The sequence below is a fragment of the Stegostoma tigrinum genome, chromosome 9 (assembly GCF_030684315.1).
Source record: "Stegostoma tigrinum isolate sSteTig4 chromosome 9, sSteTig4.hap1, whole genome shotgun sequence".
Lineage (NCBI taxonomy): Eukaryota > Metazoa > Chordata > Chondrichthyes > Orectolobiformes > Stegostomatidae > Stegostoma > Stegostoma tigrinum.
Window position 1 is genome coordinate 28020932 of NC_081362.1, and position 27800 is coordinate 28048731.

General features: G+C 40.0%; 1 protein-coding gene across 7 annotated transcripts in view; it reads left to right on the forward strand.

Moving 5' to 3' along the window:
* The first annotated feature begins 939 nt into the window (after positions 1 to 939).
* The window catches only part of LOC125454586 (unconventional myosin-VI), a 224848-nt gene continuing 197987 nt past the window's right edge, over positions 940 to 27800 (forward strand). For 5 of the 7 annotated variants that reach the window (XR_009446140.1, XM_048535510.2, XM_059648454.1 and 2 more), the window contains exon 1: positions 940 to 1067. The gene's annotated coding sequence lies outside the window, so the exon portion shown is untranslated. The remainder of the gene's footprint in view (positions 1068 to 27800) is intronic. The other 2 variants (XM_059648448.1, XM_059648450.1) reach the window with 1 other exon arrangement.

Genomic DNA, 27800 nt, shown 5'->3' on the forward strand with positions numbered 1-27800 from the left:
TAGGGGAAGGGGAGATTTTGAAACTGGTGAAGTCCACATTGATACCATATGGCTGCAGGGTTCCCAGGCGGAATATGAGTTGCTGTTCCTGCAACCTTCGGGTGGCATCATTGTGGCAGTGCAGGAGGCCCATGATGGACATGTCATCTAGAGAATGGGAGGGGGAGTGGAAATGGTTTGCGACTGGGAGGTGCAGTTGTTTGTTGCGAACTGAGCGGAGATGTTCTGCAAAGCGGTCCCCAAGCCTCCGCTTGGTTTCCCCAATGTAGAGAAAGCCGCACCGGGTACAGTGGATGCAGTATACCACATTGGCAGATGTGCAGGTGAACCTCTGCTTAATGTGGAATGTCATCTTGGGGCCCGAAACGTCAGCTTTTGTGCTCCTGAGATGCTGCTTGGCCTGCTGTGTTCATCCAGCCTCACATTTTATTATCTTGTCCTGAATAGTGTTGAGCTTCGAGTGATGTTGCAGCTGCACCCATCCAATATCACATTCCTGACTAGAGGATTGTAGACAGTGGGCAGGCACAGTGAACTCGCTATGAGCGGGATTATTTTTGAAAAGTTAATTGTGAAAGTCTTTGGGATGCCCTTACGATGAAAGGCGCTGTTCTCTGCAGTATCTGACAGACCGTGCATATCATGTGTTCTCACTGACCGTGTTCATTGTGTTACTGGGGGCCTCTCCGTCTCTGAGGGCCATCACCGTGACGTTGATCGTCCCAGGGCCACGAACATCGGATCACCAGGACCACAGGGACGGAGAACAGGAATATCGGCACCCACACCGGGCACAGGTGGGTGGGTGTGTCGGGGGGAGTATGGAGCACGAAGATCCACACTAGGAGGAGCAAGCACTAGGGCTGGGGGCAGGATCTAGCCACACAGCGGGTATGGGCGGGGGTAGAGAAAGAGGCGGAGCACCGGGAGCCGCGCAGGGGGAGGAGCGTTAGGACTGAGCAGGATCTGGAGACGCAGCGGGAACAAAGGGGAGGAGCACCAGGACGAGTCCTGTGGCTATCGAGGGGAAACAGACTTTCTGCAACGGCACTGGTAAACAGTTGACGGTAAGAGTCGGGGGGCGACTGAGGTTAAATGAGTAAGAGGGTCGGGCGTGTTGACAGCGAATGGGGAAAACTGTGCAGTGATTGTGGGTAGGTGTTTTAGGAGTGAAAGTGGGTGAGGTTGAAGGGTTTAGGGTACCAGGGGCCTGGTCTCCATGGTAAGATGTTGTGGAAAGGACGCCACGACCGGATCCACCGCTCAACTGGAACTAGTTTGGATGAAGAGTCTTTTCCATACCCGGGTGGAGCGGGATGGAGGAAAAAGTGGGGGTTTGGGGTTTGTAGAGAGTCCTTTCCCTGTTTGAGTGTTCCCGGCCCATTCTCTCAGTGAAAGGAAGGAGGTAGGGAGTTATGTCGATTCCGAACTACTTATGGATTCGGGCTGCTCGAGTCCCGAAGAGAGCTGTGAGCTGAGTTTGTTTTTATGACCTCTCCCGGAGCCCTTTTCGGACTGTATCCTGTTTCGTGCAGGAAACTAGAGATTCCCCCGGAAAATGGCTAGGTGGGAATCCTGTCTGGTTGTTTCCCGGTTGTTTTCTGGTTGTTGAATGACCAGCAGCTGCTTCCATTCCTGAATGTCTTTATATTTAAATCGCTTTCGATTTCGACTGGGTATTATCGTTTCGATATTTCGAATAGTTTCGCCTTTAAGCTGGTTGTTTTCTTATTCGCTTGTACTGCCCTTGTTTAAATCTCTGTTGATCCGCACAGCCCCATTTCCGAATGGTGGCGTCTAAGTTGAACAGACAGTAGATTAATGGACCAAGCGAAAATGTTGTTTTTCTCCCTTCGCGCTTACAATAAATACGCTGCTTCCTTATCAAAACAGCTTCACGCAAAATATCGAACGAAAATAAGTTGCTGGAAAAACTCAGGTCTGGCAATATCTGTTAAGACAAATCAGAGTTAAAGTTTCGGGTCCGGTTACTTCCTGAGAAATATGAGATCAGACCTGAAATATTAACTCTGACTTTTCTTCACAGATGTTGCCAGACTTGCTGAGCTTTTCCAGCAACTTTATTTGGGCCCCAATTTACAGCGTCCGCAGTTCTTCCGTTTTATCAAACAAGATACTGTTTGATCAACATCGATATTTCTAGTGAGATTGCTGTTCTCTGTGCGTATCGTAATCAATTTGTACTACCGGGAGTGTGAGACGACAACATTTTAAACGTCTTTTCTCATATGGTTGACCTATCAAAATTCTGCGTGATTGGTGAATGTTTTCTTGTCCTCCTAGCTATTAATCGTTCCTGATGAAATGCTATTTTAGTCCGTGCTTTGAGGGATTCTCCAAAAGTTTTTAAGTTTAACGTTATTAACCATTTATATAGTTTCCTGTGGCGAGGGTCCTGTTTCTGATATCTAGCTTGTTTTAGTTTTGGGTTATCCTCAGTCGGCGAAGGTTTACGAAGAGTAGGTACCACACAGAACTGCAAGGGAAAATGGAGCTTTGTTTTCTGGTTTGAGGAAATTCTAACGTGCTCAATCCCTCCCTGATACCTGTTTTTAACAGGTTTTGTTTGAAGCAGCAAATAATGTGATTGGATTTGTTTATCTTTGTAAATAACTAATTTGTGCATCACTTATGGAGTAAATGTTAAATCTACATTAAATAATCTGGCGTCAGGAACTGATTGACCAACTTTCATATCTCTGGTTGTGAGCAGTTTTTGTTTGACTTGGATTAAATATCATAGTATGATAAATTGCTGTTACTTTTCCAGAGCAGTATATTATTTTGTGTAAATTATATTATGTAAATATTGAAATAGAATATGGTCACAATTGTGATTATTTTGTTCAACTAAGGTGTATGGATTCTAAAGGTGGTTTAGTGGTACTAGTTGAAACAACTAAATTGTGCTGCCTATAATATAAAATCAAAGGATATTTTATAAATACCTCACTACTTTAGTGAACACGTCTCTGAACAGCTGTAAAATAACCAGTGCAAACCTTTTACACAAGATAAGAGGTGGAATCTGCAGAAGGATGTACTGTGCACTGTTTTCAATTGAAAATAAGTATTTGATGTAAGGTTAAAAGAAGGTAACATCAACGGTTCATTTATGCGTGCCTTTTTGAACTGGAAGACTTTAACACACAGGTTCTTCCACAAGCCTTCCAGTTTCATTGAGGCATGCACTGATGCATTAAAATAATAGATGATTTGTTGATAAATTGAGACGTTGATTTGGAATGGGAAAATGAAAGGAATGATATCACGGAATGACTGCAGATGTCATGTCATGTGTACATGATTAGAAAATGTTTAGGTTTAGCGAGGTGACACAAGTAAGATTCAACTTATAAATAAAGTAGTTGAATGTTTGAATATGTTCAAATAATAGAATTGATGTTATGTTATTTAATAGATGATGCAGTCTGGTCGCTGCTGTCATGGAGATTTGAAGGCTAATGATTTTCTATAATTCACAAAAAGAAGATTGCCTGCTTACTAATAAGTGATTAGAATACATTTTAAATTGGTTCATGATGTGAGAGATTTCACTGCTGCCCATTCTAAAAAATATATATAGTGTTTTTAAGTCCTAGTAGTACCAATCTAAATACCTGTTGTTCTGTTCATCAGAATGAAAGAAATGAAGAACTAAAAAATTTGAATCCATCCACTTGAAGTGTGACACTCTGATATTTCATTCTTAAAAGCTTGTGTTGTATTGCAGACTTTGTAACATGAGGTTAATGTGTATATTTGAATTGCGTCTAAAATAATTAATAAAGACCATTGTAATGTGATATTATCCAATTTTCTATATTTTTTCTGTCTATTTGTTCACATCAATAACATGGCTGATCTGAGGATGGTGCAAATCACAGTCTCAACGCATGGCTAAAACTTGTATTCTCACCCCAAAGTAGCAAAATCTTGTTCTCCGTTAATTGGAATAATTAATTGAGTTAACCTGCACACAATTCATGGTGCGCACAAAAGATTTGCACTTTTGCCTTTTGTGCATTAATGTTGTATCATTGCATCCAATTTATGCACAAATTCTCTCAATGTATTTTAAATAAATAAGGGATAAATGCTCGCTATGTCACTGGGGAGAACTCTTCTGCTGTTTGATTAATGCCATGGATTCCTTTACATTACTCTGGAAGGGAAAGTGCATTTTAGGCTTGAAGTCTCAACTGAAAGACGTATCTCCCTGTGCTGAATGCCAGTCTGGACTGTTTCCTGAAGTTGGTTTTTTTTTTGACACTTTTTTTTAAGCTGTTTTCTATTGACTAGTAAAATGAGTCTTGAATCTACAATTTTTGTTTAAACCCAGAAGTAAGAATGCCAGTAATTGAACCATGGCTAGCATACTGTTAATCACACTATACCTGGAGTAAAGATGAATATATTTAACACTGATTCTGTTGTAATACAGCCTCATTCTGTAATCGCTGACCTGAAACAAGAACAATGAAGGTAGTGCTCTCCATCCACCTTGCTTCAATCACTTAGACCTTCATGCTGATTTGTACCTCAAGTATAACATGGGGCTTGATTAATTTGGGAGGGCACTGGTACCAAAAAAAATCCTCTCCTCTTTGTTTAACTGTAGCCACAGCAACAAAATTTCAGAGGATGCTCCTCGTTTTGGTTTACCATAGAAAGCATTGGTGTGGCAAATTCATTGCAAATAGATGATTGAGATAGACACACCACACTGTGGTGTCCATTTTTCCTTCTACAGGGAGTGCTGGCTGTAGTATTTCCATGTAATGTATAGCAATCCCAAAATAAATATTATGAAATAAATGCATTTCTGAAGAAGGGTCTAGGCCTGAAACATCAGCTTTCCTGCTCCTCTGCTGCTTGGCCTGCTGTGTTCATCCAGCTCTGCACCTTGTCATCTTAAGTATTGTGATCATGACTTTAATGTAAATGTATAAACATTTACATGTTTCAAAAGGGCAAAAACTTTGGAAACATTCAAACTTTATAATATATCTGTCCTTATTCAGAGTGTAATAGACTTATACTTGGAATTATAGTTTGCAATTGCAACATTATATGTAGAAATGCTGCAGTTACCCTGAGCTATCAAGTAATACTTGGTGGACAGACAAAATATAATGAAGTGATTTATTTTGTCTCTATTGGTTTTCTGTGTTGGAGCATGTTATGAGGAGTATCTTTTGAGTTCTCTTTCAGGAAAATAAAATAACTCTGAGAAATATTTCCTTTATTTTTTAGGTTATCTTTTGAACAATCAGAGTTGGCCTTTACAATGCACCTGGAGTCCCAGGCACTGACTCTAGTGATTGCATGATGCTTTTGTGTTGTATGCACTAATCATGACATTTTACTTTTTCTCCTTTTTTTGCAAAATGAACAAAAAAGAAACTAAAACAAGATTAAGCATAGTGATGGATTTGGGTAGCTTTTAATTTGCCTGATCTGGGTTCAAAAGTAGGTTTCTGAAGAAGGGTTCCTGACTCAAAATGTCAGCTTTCCTACTACTCTGCTGCCTGGCCTGTGTTCTTCCAGCTCCACATTGTGTTATCTCTGACTCCGGCATTGGCAGTTCTTGCCAACTCTTTGCAAGAACTCTTTCTGTTTTCTATATTTTAGAAAAGAAAAATTCTTGGTTTTATGTCCTGGGAACCATTCTTTGTGCGAGCCATCTCTGCTTGCTTGTAGCTGTTAAACCTGCCATGAGTTGAGTGGTGGCAGACTTGTTAGCATCTTAGAAACCAGATTTAGAAGCATAAGTGCAGAATCTGGTTTGTGAACCAAGGGATTCCGGAACCTGACTTAAAGACCAATGTGGATGTGGTATTAGTCTGTATGAGATGTTTTACTGGGTGTGGTTGAAGAGCTCTAATTGTCACTAAACTGGTAGTTTTACCAACGCCACAAGATTATCTGGTTTAGGAAGACTGTGGCTTAATTCATGTGATTAAGCTTTATTGTGTATTGTACTTGCAATTAAACATAATCATATACAAGTGGGTGGCAAGTATTAATTGGAGTTTCACTTGATGCATATAAAGAGGCACTGACACGGATATGATTGAGTGATGAGGTACTGTATATTATGTTTCACCCTAAATAATAAAGAAACTGTTCCATTATCAATCCTCATTGCTGATTTTCTGAAATATTGCACATCTGTGCTGGGAGCCCTTGAAGCTGGTATTTAGATGTTTCCTGTGGGTTTCCCTATTTTAGTTCCTACTCCAGCTGAATGAGTACAAGTCACCTTTATTTGAAAAAAAAACAAAAGCTGCCATGCAAGTGACTCTGACTAAGCTGGATATTATTATCATGGCGCAAATGTCTGATTCTGACAGTTTACCACTTATCACTCAATGCGTTGCACCTCCGTTAGTCTTGGTTTCACTCACTTGTAGGTTGTGGTAGGCTTGAAAACTTTTATCATCTCTCTCAATTTTCTTTGCATGTTGGCAATACAATTGGCTGAAAGACCCCATCTTTACTGAAACTGCAAAGACGTTGCACATAACCTGAAGATTATTCTCCAAAATGGCGAAAGCAAATTCTGGTCACTGAAATATTTGGGGACTGAATAACCCTCAGAGCAAGCTGGCTTATTTCTGGCTTTGTGGGCTGGTGTGGTGTATTTATAATTTGTAAATTTGGCTTTTGGAAGTATCTTTCCATATATTTTTGCTTCATTTTACTTGAAGTGATGAAATTGACAGATGGTTCCCATCAGAAGTATAAGCCACTGCTGAAAATACAATCAGATTTAAAATCCTTACTTACAGACTTTAGATTGGTGCTTTAAACCAGCACCACCATTTAATAAGGTCATAGCAAATCTGACTGACTGTAACTGCAAATCCCTATTCATATTTACCCACATAACATTTTGCTCCCTTGCTTACTATGAATCCATCCACTATCTTAACATATACAAGTACTGAACTTCCACTGACTTTTCAGGAAGTGTGTTCCACTCACTAACTTCCCAAGAGGGGTAAGAAGGCCTAATCTCTGTTTTAAATGGGTGGTCCTTTTTTTAATTTTTCAACAGTGACCGCTTGTTATGGATTGAGGAAACATTCTTTCCACATCTACTGTCAACTCTTCTCAGCAACTTTTGTTTTAATCAAGTCACCTCTTACTCTTCTAAACAAGTAATCCAGCCTTTCCTCATAAGACAATGCAACCATTCCTAATATTAGTCAATAAATATGGAGCTGGAAGAGCTCAGCCAGTGAGACACTATCCGAGGAGCAGGAAGGTCAATGTTTCAGGCCGAAACCCTTCATCGGGCTGTGCTTTTTGAGCTCCAAATTTATTGACTCTAGCTTCCAGCATCTGCAGTTCTTAGTGTCTCTGTTCTTGATGTTAGTCTGGTAAACCTTCTCCAATGGATTTCAATGTATTTACATCCCTTCTTTAAGGCAATCAATCCTGTACGCAGTACTGCAGTGTGGTCTTCCTTGTATTACTGACCATTAATATTATTGATCCCACAATATTGAAAGAGAAACCATATGGTTCCATAGGATAACGTGTGGCTTGAAGGGAAATTGCAAGTGATGGTGTTCCTGTGAATCCACTGCCCTTGTACTTCTAGATGGTAGAGTTCATGGATTTGGATGGTGCTGTTGAAGGAGGCTTTGTTGAATTACAGGTAGCAGAGGAAAGACCTAGTTCTTCTAATGCAGGTTTATTTGTGCACATACAGGGGAGCAGGACTCGTGATGCTGTACTCTCCCTGATCCTTTTTAAAAAAAACCCATTAATTTATATACTATTTAACAATACTACAGACTTAGGTTTACCTACGTCATAATGCCAGAAGTGGGACATTTGCTGATGGTTGCACAATATGCCATTTGTGGCTCTTCAGATACTGAAGCAGCCAAACACAGTGAGACCTGCACAATGCTGTATGTTCATACATGTGCCAGTTTAAATGCACATAGAATCATACAACACGGAAACAGACCCTTCAGTCCAACCAGTCTGTGCAGAACATAATCCCAAACTAAACCAGCCCCAGCTGCCTGCTTCTGGCCCATATCCCTCCAAACCTTTCATATTCATGTATCTATCAAAATATCTTTTAAACATTTTAATTGTACACTTATCCACCACTTCCTCAGCAAGTAGATATGTGTTTCAGAACAGGATCTCTGACTATGCAAGTTTGACACTGGTCATGATCAATGCATTGTTTTTGTTAGCTTTGTTCTGTTCAACATCTTTTACCTTATGCTGGTCTCAAGGGTGCAGTTTTCACACTGAAATCTGCGGTCACCTAAATCCCCTTTTTATTCTTTTTCTTAATTGTTAACTGCCTGTTTTTATTTTGGCTTTCCATTAACCTCATCCTTTCCCCTTTCAGTTACTATCGTGTGTCTTGTACGTGGTACGCACTATTGTCAAAATGCTTCAGTGGTGTAGGGAATGCAATCAAATGTGCTGATTTATCTGGGCCATTTTGAGCTTGTTGTTGGAGCTGCATTTATTCCAGAAAATGGACAGTGTTGCAACACCATTGCCTCTCCTCCATCTGTAAAGCGCAGTTCAACATTGAGGATGCAGTGTTGAATTATTCACCCCGAATTCATAGCCTTTGATGTGCTTCAGCAGAGGCAGTACTTGTATTGCTAGCCAGTTCGTTTTCTGGTCAATAGTAATGCCCCAGATGCTGATAGTGTGCGATTCAATTATGGCAATACATTTGAACATTAAGGGGTGATGGTTTTCTTTTATTGGTGATAGTAATTCTGTGAGGTGTTGGTATTATGTGCCACTTAGCAGCCCAAATCTACATATTGTGCAGGTCTTACTGTGTTTGGACATGGGCTGCTTTAATATCGGAGGAGCCAAAAATGGCACATTGTGCAATCATCAGCAAACATCCCACTTTTCACATTGAAAGGAAGATGATTGATGTAGCTTAAGTTGGATGGGCCACACATTACTCTGAGAAGCTCCTGCAGAGAAGTCTTGCAGTAGAGATCACCATCCTGCAACAACTACAACCATCCACTTTGTGTTAGGTATGACTGCAGTTGGTGGATACTTTTCTCCCTGATTCTCATTGCCCATTTGTGAGAACTTTGTCATAATAACCTCAAGCCTGGATACTGTGGAGACGGCTGCTTGATGCTCTGCTCAGTCAAATGCAGCCTGGGTATCAAGGACAGTCACACTCACATCAAACTCTGCAGATCAGCTTTTTTTGACCATGTTTAGACTAAGGCTGTAAGGAAGCCAAGAGCTATGTGACCATGACACAGCTCAAATTGAGAGTTAATGACAGGTTATTTCTTTGCAAGTGCTGCTTAATAACACTCTTCCATCAGTTGATAATTGAAAGTAGACTGATGAGGTTTAATTGGCTGTATTGGATTTGTAGACATGATATGTGGTATTTTCTGGCATTTAAGGTTAGATACCAGTGACTGTACTGTATTGGAACACCTTGGTTGTGCCTAGTTCAGGAACAGCATTCAATGTAAATTTCCAGGAAGTGTCAAGCCCCATAGTCTCTGGACTTTCAGCTGTTTCTTGAACTTGCTTGGGATGAATAAAATTGACTGAAGACTGGCATTTGTAAAACTTCAGACTTCAGGACAGGCTAAGGTGGGCAGTCCACTCAGCACTTCTGGCTGAAGATAGATACCAGTATTTCAGTCTTTCGTGATGTGCTCGTATTCTCCACTGTGTGAGGCTGTGATGTTTTTGGAGCCGCTGCCTCCTGTTAGTTCTTTTAATTGTGTGCTATCATTCGTTACTGGATGTGGCAGGACTGTAGCAATTAGATCTGATGCATTGGTCGTGCAATTGCTTAGCCTGGTCTATTGCATACAGCTTCTGTTGTTACCCATGTAGTCCCAGACCTAGTCTACAAGCTACATCTTTTAGGACTTGACAAGCTCATCAACAGTGGTGCTGCTAAGCCATTTTATTGCCAGTGGAGTCCCCCACCCAGAGAACATTTTCTGTCCTTGCCATTCTTGGTGATTCCTCCATGTGGTGTTCAATGTGGAGTACTGATCCATCAGCTGAGGGGGATGATGGACAATATTAGGAGGCTTTCTTGCCCATCTTTGGCCTAAAGCTGTAAGTCTTTATGGTGACAGTCAGTGGTGATTTCTGGACAACTTGCTCACTGTGCTTCTGCTTTCTGAACCTTTTTTGTCACTACATCTTCATCTTTATGCTTTTGCAATCCATCTTGTTACCTATATTTTCATCCACCAGCTCCAATTCTCCTACCATGGCCAAGCATTGATTCATTTATCTTTTTTTTTAGTTTTTGCCCAATCCAGTGCTCCTCTTCCCCAACCCTCTCACATAGCCATTGAGCACATTGGGTTGTTTTGTAAATGCAGGTTGTTATTAAGTTGGTTATCCATGATATTCACTTCTAAGGATTAAAGGTCAAGGAATTTGAAATGTCTCCTGAGTGAATTAGCTTATTATTGACACTCAACATACTATTTTTACTTTTAGTCCACAGGGATTTCTCCCACTCTGCAGTATGATGGCATGCATGGAGTACTTGAAACCTATTGGCTAACCTGTGTTTCACAAAAGTCCTAATCAGTACTGTGTTTAAGATGTGTGTACTATTTATATTGTTGGTTTAGAACATGAGGTGCTTCAGCTTAGGGTGACGTATTGTCTCTGGATCTTTTGGATGGGAAAGTGCTGCCCTTGTGGCTGTTTGCCTGAATGATATGGAAATAATTCTGTGAAGCAGTGGTTTAAAGCTGGAGCCACAATATGAAGTGCAACGTGTGTTGAATATCGGGGACAGGGTACAAAGCTGAAATCTAGAAGGAAAGATTGAATATTAATACACAGTTGTGTTATATTTGAGTTTACACAGTTGTCCACTTCAAATTGAGTGTGGTGCTAAAGCAAGTTTACTAAAATAATCAAAGCCAAGATTTGAAATGGATGTAAGCATGTGTTTGTGTTTACGTAAAGGCAAATTTATAATTGTGCTTAGCCTGAACTATTTGGAGAATATTTTGTTTGAATGTTTAGAGATTCTCTAATGCTACTCCCTTGCAGGAGGGATGTTGTATGTTGATGAGATCTTTTTGATCAAACAAATTAACTCATTTTAATTTCTTTTACTGCCATCACCTAATGAGAAAATGTGTAGCTGTTTTTCATGATTATTTTTCCTTTTTGATATTTGCATTTTGTTCAATAGACATTGCAAAGATATTAATATGAAATGTATTTACCAAAACCTTTATAGCTATGTTATGTCCCACCAGTGTCACTTGGGACAGTTTAAATTTCTAACCCTAGTCTGTAATGCTTAAGATTTGTTCTTTAACCCCAGGTGCATCAGTAATGTATTTGATCTAAAATTGTAAGTCAACTCAGAGGATTTGGTGAAGGTGACATCCTCAGAGAATTTAAAATGGAATGGGTGATCTGACTAATAACTTATCAATTCTTTCCTTAACATGCCTAACCATTGCTTTTGTAATGTGCTTTGCTGGTGCTTCTGTTTTGTAAAGCAAGCGATCATTTGTTTACAGTTTATTCCTAATGTGTACTGTAGCTTTAACCTTGGGGTAGATTTAGAGGGAAAAAACATGTCTGTAGTATTGTAGTAAAATACTAAGCCTCCCTGGTCCGTATTATACATACCAATTTAGCTTACTTTACTATGGTGGTCAGTAGAATGTTGTGGTGTTCTCAGAAATGACATGATTGAGTCCAAATCACATCAATCATTTCCACAAATGACTTGGATGAGAAATACTTCCTCTGTTAAACTCTGGTTAATAGTTTGTCGTACAGCCCCTATTGTAGAGGCAGTACCAAAATATATCCTTGCTTCCTATATAATTTGGGTTTCCCTGATTTTGTATGAACTATGCAACTAAGTATTAAGAAATGTTTCTGTAGTTTCATGAAATCCCTACAGTGTGGAAATGCTTCATTTGGCTCAACAAGCCCACATTGACCCTCCGTAAACTACCTCACCCAGATCCATCCCCCCCCCCCCCCCCCCGTACCCTAATGCAGTAAACCCTGAATTTCCCATTGCTAATCCACCTAACCTACACGTCCCTGAAAACTATGGGTAATTTAGCAAAGCTAATCCACCAAATCTGCACATCTTTGGCATGTGGGAGGAAAGCAGAGAACTCATTCAGAAACCAATGCAGACACAGGGAGAATGTCTGTGTACAGTTTGCACAGTCGCCGGAGGGTGTTGTTTCTTCTCATTCTCCATTAAGGTTGTAGCTTGTCATCACATCATTGTTTGGAGGGGGAGGTGGTGGGGTGCTGTACGTGTATGCGTCCAGTGTACATGTCTCACTTTGGGTCCTCAGATCCTGTGTGGAACATTTTTATGTTTAAAATGTATTTTTTAATAAGTATTTGTTTTTTATTTATTTTAACTTGTGATGTTACAAATTACATTTTTGTTTTTAGTTTCCTAGTAATTGTATAAAACTGGAAGTGCACTGTTTGTGTGCAACAGTCTTGCTATGCTTGGAACGATTTGAAATACTTAATATGTGAACTCAGCCTGCAAATAGCCCTGAATTGTTTGCCTGATATACTGAATGGCTTATGAGCTGATTTAGTGCACTAGTGGAAAATTGGTGAAGTCTGGAAAGGGTATTAATGTCAGCTGTAGGACAGTGGAAATACTTTGAACGTGAGGCAGAAGATTGCAGAAGTTCTAGTCCAGCAATTCTGATACAAGAACCAGGCTATCATTTTAGTTCAGTAACTTGGGAGTGCTACACTGTCTGGCTACCATCTTTCAGATGAGACATTGATCTAAGGCCAGGTCAGTCCCCAAGTGAATACAAAATATCCTGAAGAAGGGTGGGGTGGTTCTACTCCATATCTATCTCTCAACCAACATCTGTAAAAGCAGAATATTTAGTCATTGGTTTGTGACTGCTTGTTGTATCTTGCTGCACTGAAATTGACTGTCACATTTCCCTATATTACAAGTGTTTGCAGTTCAAAGGTACCTTAATTGTGTAAAATGCTTTCGGACATCCTTGAGCCGAGAAAAATAATTTTAAAGGGAAAGAAAGGACTTTTCAATACCATTGAACTTTCCATAGCTAGTTCTATTAAAAATGGATTTTAAAGAACAAGTATGGGTCAATCAGAGGTTTCAAATTGAACAGTTCTCTCACTTGTTTTTTAGTCTCAAATATGTTGAGAAGGGGAAGGTGCTGAGCAAAAGTTGGATGTTGCCTTGCTAGTTCAGGAAAACTTAAGTATTGCCAACTAATGGACGCTTTGCGTCAAAGTCAAAGTTAATAACATCCTATCAGTAAACCATTGCATATCATCTTTTCAGTAGGAAGTACATATCTTGTGTTTAATGTGTGAGGAGATGAAGAGAATGGGAATGTAAAATTTTAAAAGTACTTGACCTTGGCTCTTGATGGAAACTTAATAGTTTCATAGAGACAATGTTGTCAATTTGCAGATTTGCAGAAAATGCTATTCAACTAATAAGTGTGATGATCAACTAAGCAATTTTGGTAGTTGAGGGATGAATGTTGTCCCGGAAATCAGAACTTGCTGCTTTTCATTAGGAAAAAGATGCAGAGATCATTTTATGTCCACATGAATAGGTAAATATAGCTTGCTATTTATCATGTGTCTGATAATTCTGCACCACAATATCAAAGTACATTGTGTTGAAGTTCTGACATTGTGCTTGAAACCATAGTTCTGTTTCTCAGATGTAACTATCATTGCTGAACCGAACAGCAAAACCAGTAAGTGTCTTTTCTTATTTAGAAAAAAGCTGTGTCACAAGGGGTGGCATGATGGCTCAGTGGTTAGCATTGCTGCCTCACAGTGCCAGGGACCTGGGTTCAATTCTATCTTCACACAACTGTCTGTGTGGAGTTTGCACATTCTCCCTGTTTCTGTGTGGGTTTCCTCTGGGTTCTCCAGTTTCCTCCCACAGTCCAAAGATGTGCCAGTTAGGTGGATTGGCCATGCTAAATTGCCCATACTATCCGGGGGTTTGTAAATTTGGAGGATTTTGACATGGAAAATGCAGTGTCCCAGGGAAAGGGTAGGGGTATGGGTCTGGGTCTGGGTGGGATGCTCTTCAGAGGGGTGGTGTAGACCTGTTGGGCTGAATGGCCTATTTCCACACTGTAGGGATTCTATGAAATCAATGACAAAAAGATTACTCAGAAAAACACATTTTAGAGGCAGAGTGACATTGGTTGGAAGGTAATTTTAGAGCTTAGGGAAGAAGTCATTTGTTCTGAAGAGCCCTGTTGGATTTGAAACATTATCTCTGTTTCTGTCTCCACATTTGCTACTGTATCTGTTGAGTTTCTCCCAAAAATTTCTATTCTTGTTTCAAGAGCTTGGGGTTTTGCTTCCTGATGGTAAAGTAGTTTAAAATTGGAATGCTGAAGGGGTCAGTATTGGACAGCCCTTACTTAACCTGGAAACAATGTAAGTCAGGGGACACAGGTGTGGGGTGAAAATACAGAATCATAGAATATTCACAGGATTAAAGCCGACCATTTGGCTTGTGTCTTTGCTTGCTCTTTGCAGGAGCAACTGGGCTAGTCATGATGCCTAACCATTCTTATTCCTCTAAGCCATGCAAATATTTTTGTTTATCCAACTATCTTTATAGAAGCCATGATTGTGCGGTGGAGGCAGAGTCAGAGTCAATCGGGCAACATATACTAGAACTTGCTGTTTTTAGAAATAAATTCTTCCACCATTCGTACTTTTGTCATTCGCCTTTAAATTGCTGTTGATCCTTCTACCAATGTGATTCCTGTATCTGCTTTGACAACATCACTCTCAATTTTGAATGCTTCTAACTTATAAAATGGGCAACCATAGTTTTTTCCAAACTATACATGAACCTTATGTCATTGGTCCTGAGAACCATTTGGAAAAATTGACTGTACCAACTGTGTGACTTTCATGTTCTTCCTATAAGTGTACTGCCCAGATTGAACATGAGGCCACTTTGTTACCTGGTTTTGAAAAATAAACTTCGTACTTTTTTTAATACATGATTTGTCCTTATTAATTCCTATTTCTAAAAACTTTCACAATGCTAAAGTTAAAATGATTGGCTTCTAGTTGTTGGGTTTATCCTTGCACCTTTTCTGAATAAAGATCTTTTGCAGTTCTTCAGTCCTGTAAGATCATCCCTGTCTGGAAGGGGAAGGATATGACTAATGCCTCCATCATTTGCAATCGAGCTTCCCTTAATATCATTGAATGCATCCCATGTAGTCTAGGTGTGCATTATCATCTCTTAAGTGCAGCAAACCCTTTCCATTGCCAACTCTTTATCAATTGTTAGCCCATTTGGTGAGCCAGTTACCTTTTTTTTCATTGTAGCTTCAGGATCTTTCTCAGTAAAAACAAATGCAAAATACTCATTTAATATTTTGGCCATTCCTTGTGTGTTAATTCAGCTACAGTATCTGCCATCAGTGTTGCCCTCCTGATGTTCTACCTGACCCTCTACAGCTGATCAGAATCGTCATTTTCATTAGTGTTTGGAATTCAATACAGATTGAAGAGTTTGAAGATCTTGGGATAAGCCTGCATTATGTTGAGCTGGGTGGGACTGCACTTACATTGATATCGTTCTTACCCATATTGTCAAGACTGGAGATCCTACCATAATGTCTTGTGCCACCCTCTCTCTACACTGTGATAGGCCACCTCCTATGGTCTTATGGCTCCTAAACCCGGGGCTCAAGTTTCTCCAGTTGAGAACTTGTCTGACATCCGTGATTGTACGGACCACCCGATATGTCCTGGAGTTCCTGCTGCAGCAGGAGGTGATTTGCACTGTTCTATCCGCAAGTGCTAAATAAACTTAGCAGACAAAACTCAAGATTTTTAAAAGGAAACCTAACATTTTACACTTGAACTGTGCCATCTAAGTGAAGTTTCATCAGGAGCCTGTGCTGTGGAGAGCTGAAAGTGGGAGTTGGGTCAGAATGGTTGTGTCTAGAGCTAACAAAGTCATAGATGAGAGCTTAGGCAGCAGCTAAACTGAGGCAGTAGTGTTCTGGTGGTGGAAGAAAGCATTCTTCATGATGTCCCAGGCATATGGTCAAAGTTCATATTGATATAAATGTGACAAATTGGCTCAGCCTTGGTTCTCATGGAGCGGGATGTTGGCAGCTAGGAATCTGTAACTTCTATTTTCATTTTTTTTTTAAAAACCCCTTCTCCTTTCTCCATCTGGTCTCCTCTCCTGTCACTGTCTCCTTAATTTTCTCACCTGGCTATGTTGTCCTCCCAAATCTTTGGACCAATCCATTAGTGCTCCTTAGCCTTCCTACTTAAGCTTTCCCTTTGTTCATGTGCTGCCATTAGAATTCATCAGCCTCCATTTGTACATATGTGATTCTAGGTTCCACCTACCTCTCCAACCCTCTCATGGCGTTTAAAACAGACAACTTGTCTGAATTTCTGGCTTGGAAATGACAGTTTTTCTCCAAGTAAATGTTGCACAGTTATTCCCATTGTTTTTGACACTCGGCATACATACTTCTGTGCCACCAATTTCATACCTCTTCCTAGTCACTATCTCACCTGAACTATACCCTTTTTGTCGCCAACATCCTACTCAGTCCTGGACCAATTTCCCAACTCCATGTAGTTGGGGAGAAAGTGGTATATTGGTAACCCATTTATGTGAGTTTAGACTACACAAATAAATGTCTCCAAGGTACTGGTTTTATAATTTTAAAAATCATCATTTGATCAATGTTGTAACTATACACATACACAGATGTAGTTTAAAGATATAAAAGGAATTGAAGATATGATGTATCCCATAGCTATTTGAGTAAATGTCGATTATTGTGTAAAGGCTGGCCTCTGACTTCTGGCCAGAAATTCTATATACTGTCTCTTCAAGTGCCACATCACAGAAGTCAGTCGTCTTCAGTGCAAGTCAACACATTCAGCCCTCCTTACAGTCTACATTGCTTTAAATAAAGTTGTTGAGAAACTCTACTTATGAAAAAGTATTTCAGTACTTCAGAGTCAAAGGTTTTCGAACAATCCAAGTTCTGGAAATATATTTGTTTAAAGCATGTCTTTTTATTTTGGCGTGACTTGCCAGAAAGTACTGAACATTGAGGCAGGATCACGGATGAAGTCTTATGTTGTTCATTTCTCTGGCCTCCAGCTCATACTTCATTTTCTGTTTTAGGTATTGTTTGCAATTTTTAGCTATTCAGCCCATCTTAAAAACTCTATTGGTGTCTCTAGGTTTTAACTTGCCTTTTAATAACAGTAACTGTTTTGAAGAGGTTGTATCAAGCACAGCTCAGAATAGTGGTTCCCTCAGGTTTGGTAGTTGTGAGGATTTCAAAATATTGGATATACTACTCAATGGTCCATGGAAAGCACCCAATTTGGCTGTGCAATTTTGTGGTTTTTCTTAATGCTTTGTTTGCAGTGACAGCACAGCATGTTATGCATACTACTATACTATAATCTCTGTACGTACTATTTATGATAATCTGATTTGAAGTCATGGTCAGCAATTCTAAGACTAGTTTTATATTCCAGATTTATAAACATGCAATGCCGGAAAGTGTGCACTGGGAAATCAAGCCCCACCACTCCATAAGCTGTAACAAATGTATAAATGTTTTATTTAATCACAAAAATAGTTTGTTCCTCCTTACAATTGTTACCTCGATCGAAAGAGAATTTGACCAGATTTCTTCAAGGAAATAAAAAGCAAACTGCTTATTTGAAACAAACGTATTGTTGAGACAAGTAGAAATCTAGTTATCAACTAACTACTTCGCAGCATAAACCATATTTCTCATGATCGTAACACAAGCACACTGATACAGAACTCTGCAGAGGTATTATGGGTTGGGAACAAAATTCTGGGGGAAAGAAAGACTTGTGGATCAAGAGAGTCCCAAATAAAAAGGTAGAATCTGTGACTTCTCTATTTCTTTGGTCTTGTTGAGAGAGTTTGTAGCCTGCAGTGGTATAAGACTTTAATTTGAAGATTTTTTGGACTTTGATCTTTAGATTGAATTCACAATTCAGCTCTTGAGATCAGAGATACTGATATCAGAAAATGTGATTACAAGAAATATATCTCACTAAGTTTTTTTTTTTAGCTGTTGTTATTCACTCCTTCAGGAGAAGGACATATTTTCTTCAAACTGCTCTAACAGCTCTGAAGTTTGTAGCAAAATGGAAACCAGAAATACAGAAGCTATTGCTAGACAATGGCAGCACAGATACGAGGATAACTCTTCAGGTTTGTTTGTCAAATCACTAAGGCCATAAAAGCAGTCTCATCTTTAAAGCTTTGGGTGGTTTCCCCTTCCAAAATTATTTTAATCCACTGTTCTCCTGGACTTTCTTATAACATGATAATATGATGTAACTTGATAAATATCTCAACAACCCATTAATATCTTAAGTTCAATTTTCTAATACTCAACTCATAGTACAAATGTGTTTCTGACAGTTGAATTAAATTTCACCCAGCACTTTGGTAAGATCTAAATTGGTGTCCTTGCTATGTTGCAAATTGTTTTGGATAATATAAGGAGGGTCTGACTTTGGAGCCAACCTTGAAAGAGTTTGGATATAAAACCCAACAAATATGGTGGAGTGATAATGGGAACTGCAGATGCTGGAGAATCCAAGATAATAAAATGAGGCTGGATGAACACAGCAGGCCCAGCAGCATTTCAGGAGCACAAAAGCTGACGTTTCGGGCTCTCTGATGAAGGGTCTAGGCCCGAAACGTCAGCTTTGTGCTCCTGAGATGCTGCTGGGCCAGTTGTGTTCATCCAGCCTCATATTTTATTAAATATGGTGGAGTAGTACCTGTAGCTAGTTTATTGCAAACTCTGGTCTTGGATTGAAGACAAAATCAGTTTTTCCATGTGTGGGTGGTTGCCACATATTTGATATCTTCCGTTTTTAGCCTTCTGGTTGCACTATTGGTTGGCAGCAAAGAAAACTATGTACCATATCTTCAATTTTGGTTTCTACAGATCAGTTATCAGTTCTGTTTTTCTCTTCTGTGTATTTTCATGGATTTGCTTTTGTAAAAACAGGTTACAATGGTCCATGAATATAAGGCAAAAACAGTGCATTCTTTTTAAAGAATGTATTGAAAACACTTACTGGTTTGATCAAACTGTTTTTGAAAGGCATGGCTTTTAATTTTCAATTGTTTGTGGTGCAAATGAGAGAGTGAACTTTGATATTAGTACCTGCATTGGTGCTGTTTTACAGGATTTTTTCAAGTGTTGGGAAAGCAACGAGTTTTGTACATTGGTAGGATGCAAATGAATAAGGTGTGGTGTTTTGCTTCCCAAAAGCTTTATCAAATATAAGTCAGTTGAATCAAGTCGTGGTAGAGGATTCATACACAGAAGAGTGTGGCATGATATCTCAAATGTTACAATTTGTCATGAAACTGGGACTTCTTAGCTAAAAGGCAGGGCACAGCATTACTGACATTTAATTGCATCAACAGATTTTCAGTTCAAAAGTGATGCTTTAAACGTGATTAGGTGTTAAGAGTTAACTGCACATTGAGCATATTTTTGGAAAAGATAAAACTGTGACTATAAAGCTGTTTAGTTGAGTAAACAATGTTTGTTTGATAGAATTCTATGTTCCAATTACCAGTTTCTACTGTGGAACGTTTTATGGGGGCAATTTAATTTCAGTTTGTACTGCATTGAAAGTAGTTTTTCCCTGAAGTTGTAGGGGAGGAATCCTGATAGCCCACTATCACAGATGGTGGCCTTCAACTAGAGATTGAAGACTTGTGCTCTAGAAATTACTGGGTCACTAGTCAAGCTGTTCTAGTACAGCAACAATACTGGCATCTACCAGACAACATAGACAACCAGAAAGCATACCCTTGCATAAAGAGTAGGACCAATCCAACCTGGCCAAATACCAACTTATCAGCCTACACTCGAATATCAGCAAAATGTTAAATTGTTGACGATGCTGTCAAGTGGCACCTGCAAAAGATAACGTGCAGTTTGATTCTCAGTTTGGGTTCCACCAGGGCCACTCAGCTTCTGACCTTATCACAACCTTGGTCCAAACATGCACATGCGAATTTTGTAGGTGAGGCAAGAGTGACTGTGCTTGACATTAAAGCTGCAGTTAACTGACATTATTATCAAGGAGCCTTAGAAAAATTGTAATTGGCATGAGGTAAGGATGTCCACTGATTTTGGAGTCTGAACTAACATAAAAAAGATGGTTGTGGTTATTAAAGCTCAGCATTTCAACTCCAGGACATCACTGCAGGAGTTCCTCAGGGTATCTAGAAAGTTTCTCTTTATACCTCTTCTGATCGAATAACTACCTCTTAGATTTCCAAGGGGGGCTTGACTTATGAACATTACTTTGCAAACCATGGAGCAACATTATGTCCCATCTGGTCTATTCTGGTTGATGTTTGAGTTGGCTATGCTCATACTTTGATGAAAGAGGTCAAGAATATGGTCTTCAGAATGAAGAATGACAATTGGAACACTGAATTCTATCAAACATTTGTTTACTCAACTAAACAGCGCTTATAGTCAAGTTTTATCTTTTCCAAAAATATGCTCACTGCTCAGTTAACTCTTAATACTTCATCACGTTTAAAGCATCACTTTTTTCAACTGAACTGAAAATCTGATGCAATTAAATGTCAGAATGAAGACCAAAGCTGGGGAGTAAGCCTTGTTCAGCCATCCGGGAAAGGATTGTTACTGACTTAATCGGTTCTGCCATCTAAAAATGTAACCAGGCATAATTTTCAAGTGAAAGGCAAGAGGTTTAGAAGTGATTTCGGGAAAATCTCTTTTTCACTAGAGCTGGGGTTGTGGGTCTGGAATGTATTGCCTGGGAAGGTCATTCATAGATCATAGAATCCTTTACAGAGCAGAAACAGGCCCTACGGCCCAACAGTCCACACCGACCCTTCGAGCTCCCACCCAAACTCATTCCCCTATAACCCACCTAATCTACATATCCCTGAATACTATGAGCAAATTAGCATGGCCAGTCCACCTAGACTGCACATCTTTGGACTCGGGAGGAAACCCATGCAGGCACGAGGAGAATGTGCAAACTCCTCGCGTTGCTGGAGAGTGGAATCAAACCTAGGTCCCTGGTGCTATGAGGCAGCAGTGCTAACTACTGTGCTACCCCGCTACCCCAGGTGAAGAGTAGTTGAAAAACCTCAACCCTTCAAATGCTCATCAAATTTAATTTTTAAATTGTCATAGGATTCTCGTCTGTGGGCCTAGTGCAGGAAAGTCGAACTAGTGTAGGTACAGACATTTGGGCTGAGGGACCTCTTCTGTACTGTGAATGCTGCTCCCTAGTTGATCAACAAGGAACTGATAACTGTCCTTTAAAACCACTGTGTGCTAGACACACATGATGTTTTGAGATTTTAGGTACCTACTGCTGGCGCATTAATTTAGCAGGGAATCCTGACAACATTGAAAGGGGATGAAAATCAACTGAGGTAGGCAAATTCACCTTCAATTCCTCCCACTTCCTACAGACAAAGTGGGGTGGCCATGGCTACCCACATGGGCCCAAGCTATGCCTGCCTCCTTGTAGGATACGTCGAACAATCCCATTTCCGAAGCTACACTGGCCCTATCCCCGACTTCTTCCTCCATTATGTTGACTGCATCGGCACCACCTCATGCTCCCACGAGGAGTTCAAGCAGTTCATCCACTTCACTAACGCCGTCCACTCCAATCTTAAGTTCACCTGGACCATCTCTTCCTCTCTCTCCTTCCTGGATCTCTCCATTTCCATCTCTGGCAACCACCTGGAAACCAATTATCCATTTCAAGCCTACCAACTTCCACAGCTACCTAGAGTACACCTCCTCTCACTCACCTTCCTGCAAAAAGGCCATCCCCTATTCCCAATTTCTTCACCTCCGCTGCATCTGCTCCTGAGATGAAGCATTCCACTCCTAGGTATCCCAGATGTCCTCATTTTTCAAGGACCGCAACTTCCCCTCCACAGTGGTCAAAAACACCTTTTGATCATGTCTCTCGCATTTCCCACAACTCATCCCCCTCACCCCCTCCCTACAATAACAACCAAAACAGAATCTGCCTCGTCCTCACATACCACCGCACCAACCTCCGGATACAACGCATCATCCTCCGACACTTCCGCTATCTGCAATCCGACGCCACCACCCAAGACATTTTTTCCCTCCCTACCCCTTGTCCACTTTCCAGAGGGACCACTGTCGCTGTGACTCTCTTGTCCGCTCCACACGCCCCTCCAGCCCCACCGCACCTGGCACTTTTCCCTGCAACCACAGGAAGTGCTACACCTCTTCTCTCTCTCTCTCTCTCTCTCTCTCTCTCTCTCTCTCTCTCTCTCTCTCTCTCTCTCTCTCTCTCTCTCTCTCTCTCTCTCTCTCTCTCTCCCCCCCCCCAGGCATGAAGAAGACCTTCCACATCAAGTAGATGTTCACCTGCACATCTGCTAATGTGGTTTACTGTGTTTTCTGTTCCTGTTGTGGCCTCTTCTACATTGGGGAAACCAAATGGAGGCTTGGGGGACCACTCTGTGGAACACCTATGTTCTATTCGCAACAAACAACTGCACCTCCCAGTCACGAACGATTTCACCTCCACCTCCCACTCCTTGGATGACATGTCCCTCCTGGGCCTCCTGCAATGCCATAACAATGCCACCTGAAGGTTGCAGGAAGAGCATCTTATTCGATACCATTGGGCTGCAGGATTCCCAAGCAATGTGGATTTCACAAGCTTCAAAATCTCCCCTCACCCGACTGCATCCGAAAACCAGCCCAGCTCGTACCTGCCTCCCTAACCTGTCCTCCCACCCCCATTTCCTACCTGCTAGCCTCATCCTGCCTCCTTGACCTGGCCATCCTCCCTGGACTGACCAATCCCCTCCTTACCTCCCCATCTACATTCATCTTTACTGGCTCTAACCCTGCCTCTCTGACCTACCTGTCTACTCTCTGCCCATCTTCTCCTTTTGTCCATCTCGTATCTGTCTCCGTGTTTATTTCAGAATCCCCTTCCCCTCTCCCATTTCTGTAGAAGGGTCTAGACCGGAAACATCAGCTCTCCTGCTCCTCTGCTGCTTGGCCTGCTGCGTTCATCCAGCTCTACACCTTGTTCTCGGAAAATCAATTGACTGACTTTTTTTCTCCACAGGTGCTACCAGATCTGCTCTATTTTCCTAGCCTTTTCTGCTTTTGTTTCAGATTTCAAGCATCTGTAGTCTTTTGCTTTTGCTAACGTTGTCAGCATTAGTGCAGTGGGTAACTTCATCTTTTTTTTTTGAGTTATGAATTTGAATCCAAAATATGACCATCTACTTTAAGCTGAAACTGTAGTATAGCCTTTGAGATTGGATTAGTTTAAAATTTTATCTGGTTCCTTGGGTGGACGTAAAAGAATGGTCACAATTTTTCATGAAGACATCCCCAGCGGTCTGAACAACATTTATCTCCCAGCTGTCTTCACTAGAGTAGATTGCTGTTTGTGTGTCGTTGTTGTCTGCAAATTGTCTCCTGCATTTCATATAATGTATGAATAATTTACATTTTAAAAGTACTTTGGGGGATCCTAAGGCTAGGAATGCAGATAAAAATGAAGGTTCACTTCCTCACATTGACCTCTTATTGGTGTGCAAAGCTTTAGCCACCATTTAAAAACAAATACAAGCCAAGAAGGGATGAACAGAAGCATTATGCATAAATCATGCTACACTGGTCATAGGGATCGATGCATAACCCGTAGGTGGTATGACTGGCTTTTCTGTGAGATTCATTTACAGATCAGAGTATTGAAGACACCTAACACAAACTGTACTCATGGGACAGCTGCAATATCTGAAGTATTTGGTTTTGTTTTTGTCAAAGCAGCACTGAACAATGTAAACTCTGCAATGAATGTTGCTTGAGAAGATATTCCTGAAAGAAACCATTAATGTGGGATATATTGCATTTTGAATGCTAGATATCAGTTGTCTATGTTGGTTCTGATGACAGTATCTATTCCGGATTTATATCACCTCTTGCTGTTGTAATAATGCTAATGAAACCAGCTCCAGAAGCCAGTCTGTTAGGATGTAAATGGCTGCTTCCTTTTAAATTATTAAAGGAATCGTGCTGTTTAATTTATTCCTTACTTAAGATGGAAATCTACTTTTATTAGAGAGAAGGTAAACTGAAGTAATAATGACAAATTTATTTAGAATGTGAATGTATAACCTTCTGGTCTAACAGTTCATATACTATTTTCAATCATCAGTTAATTGTTTAGTGAAGGAAAATTAATTTCAAAGCGTGTTCCTTGAAACAGTTATGGCATGCTTTATGTTCGGAGCTCTCCGCTGTCTTCCCTGTCCGCCTTTGCCTCTCTGCAGGAGGCCTTCATGCAAGGAATTTGTTTTCCCCCAGCCATGAATTCTATTCATGTATCTTCTCAATGTGTGGGCTTCCTCTTACTTGAACATGAAATGAATGGTTGCTTTGCATAGTGTCAATATAATTCAGGCGTCTTGTATAACAGACTAAATTGAGTGAACTTGAGTTAAGTGGCTTGCTTGTTTCTGTCACGCTACTTAAGCAGCTTGCAAAACCAATGTGTGATCTAAAGTGAGACTCTGGCTTTGAGACAGGCGTATTACATCGGTTAGAGAATTGGTGTGTGACACATTTAACTTTGCATGGTTGTTGCTCTAGAAAATGGGGATTCTACTATTTGGTAGTCACCTTTTTTTTAGATTTTAAATATCTTCTGTTAAAATCATGTTTTTTTAGTGTTAACTATTACTATTGAGCTAACTTCTCAGTATCATAAACTGATGGGGGGGGGGACAAAAAGGTGTTTTATTTTAACAAAGATCAGTTGAAGTTAATTCTACAAATTTGAGGCAGTTATTTTCTGAAGGACTTGGCCATCATTGTTTATACTTTGATCTTTAATGCATTAAAGATCACCCTTCAATCTTCATCTTAAATTGAGAAATGGAGGGTCATCCAATCTATGATGAAACACCGAAGTCCTTTACCTTGTGGCCCAACTAAAATGGATAGAAAGTCTTGTGTGTTTAAGAAGGGTGTTCCTTTTTGTTGCAAACTGATTTGGAAGTGTCTGTTCAGAAGAAATGTTACACCATTTGCATTTCTTGAATTTCTCGATTATTGTCTCATAAGATGTAACTTCATTTTCTCCTCTAACCTTAGCCTTTCCAGTTGGATCATTTTTGATCTTGGCATCATCCCGTATCATTTTTTTTCCTCCTGTTCCTTAATCCCCACCACCACCACCAAACTTTTGAGGTTTGAGTTTTACTGTGGCAGTGTTCGTAGAAAGTCGACATTTTCTTGGAGCCATACCCCATTGGCTGTATGTGTGAACCTTAATAGGAAGTATTGATAAGTTTCTCAAGCAGGGCTAGGGCTGGGAGAGGGCTAGAGAGCCAGTCAACACCAAGACTAGTCCCATTTGTAACAGTGATACAGATCACTGCTTAAGAGTGGTTTGACACTTCTGCCAAGGGAATTGAAACCAGTTCAGGTGTCATTCTCCTTGCCGTTGTTGACAAGCTAGATTTTTATTTTGAATTTGTAAAACTTGAATGTGCATTCTTTATTTCCTCTGCCAACATGAATTGTCTATCCAGCTACATGGGGCCCTAAACTTCGAGCTTCTCCTTTTTGAGGTTTTAAAGAATGTCTATCTCTTTGATCAAGCTATTAGCCCCACGACCTAATAGCACTTCTTGTGATACAGTCTTAAATGTTGTCTGATAACACTCGAAGGCCCTTGGGATGTTCTAAGAGCTGTTTGTTGTAATTTGTAATTGAAAATTAAATTGGAAATCATCGCAGTTCCTATGACATCCTATTCATTGGTAAACCCCTGACATAAGGAGTACTTATGTAAGAAGTTTCTTTTTAAAAAAAAAACTGCTGGCAAAATCACGCAAAACATCAGAAGCAAGCCAATGTTTTACGTACATCAGTACATTAAGACTTTTGCTTCAAGTAATGAATATAATGAAGCTGAATTTAACAGATTGTCCATGTGCAGGGAAGACAGATGAACTTGTAAATTAAATTGTGCCATAGGTGTTGGCCACAGCTAACCTGCCCACCTCTGCCATGGATTTATAGTTAGTAAGGGAGGAGAAGTGGGGGGGAGGTGCGATGGAGTGCTGCTAGTTTCTATTTTGCTGGCTGTTCAATGAGTAGTGATGGATGGACTAATTAAAAGGCCACCAGCCAAAAAAAGGGGAGTGACAGCCAATTGGAAAGGGGTTTATTTTTCTGTTTATGCCAAGCTGTCGGGAACCTACCTCTGTGTATAATCCAGCTGACAGTCACTTTCTGGAATGAAAGGTTCTGGAATTTGGACCATTCCCTATGCTTTAAATCAGGATGCTGATGAACAGAAATCAATAGTAAACCGGAGAATCAGTACCTCTATAGATTTGATGAAGTGTTTTGATAATTGTTCAGAGGATTGCTGCTTTTGGCTTCCCGGCTTCTTTTTGAAGACAGTAAAAGAGTGTTTTATAAAACCTGTACTCATTGACCACTGTAGCACGAAACAGTGTGAAACAGGAAGTATTTTGGATCAACCCAGCACTCCATGAGCATGTGAATGATCTTGATACTATTTGGTATGCCACTAACCTTTAAAGTTGTATGTTAGCTTGCAATTGAAAGTTAGAACCTGTAATTATCTTTAGAATATTTGATTTGTCATGGGCTCATTAACTTCTGCTTTTGTCCTTGAAATATGAGTGTCACTGGTATTTATTACCCGTCCCTAATTTCCCTGGAGCAGATTATATAAACTCTTTTACAAGTATCAATTTCATGAACAACTAATCTCAGGATTTAGTTTTGCTCACTTTGAGTAGAGAATCATTTGTTTTGAATTTAATGGTATTGTGCACATAAAAATTTGCTTTGTACAGCATGATTTAAATCTCAAGACTTTAATGGAGTGTGTACAAATGATTAAATGTTCAATGACAGGCAAGATTTGTTTTAAAGTTGCATAATACAAGCATAGATTCTCTGTGAACATGAATTGTTTCCAGCTACATAGACCTTAAATTCCACGCTCCTCCTCTTGATCAAACCCAAATATCACTTTTTATGATACAGTCTTAAATGTTGTCTGATAATGCTCTTGAAGCTCTTTTGGGATGTTTTAAAAGCTGCTCTGTAAATGTTTCAAAGACCAGTCAGTGATTTGTGTTTCAGGAAAATTTCATTCACTCTTAAATCATGCTAGGCATTACTTGTATTGAATATGCGGAATTTTCTGAAATCCTTACTGCTGCAAAGGCATCCTGTAGTTTGTGTAAACACATGTCATAGATTTTATATACTCCAAATATGGATAAGAGAATGTTATTGTAAAACTAATCTTGGTCTTAAACCATGTTAACCTTTGTTTGAGGAAGTGTTTTATTGTCAGAGTTTTAAATTTTTTTTTGTATATACTGCCTTGTTCCAGAAGGATCTACAATACACCACTTCATGCAAATTATTTAGGACTTTGGCTGGTGAGTTATCTTGTGCAAGGTTTTTGTTTTCTAGGTTTTATTTCATCTGTATCTGGGCATTAAAGTAATGACTCATGTCTTGGACAGTTGTTCGGTTTTCAGGAGTTAAAGACAAATTTCCAATACGGCATGACACTGAAAAATCAAATGGGCA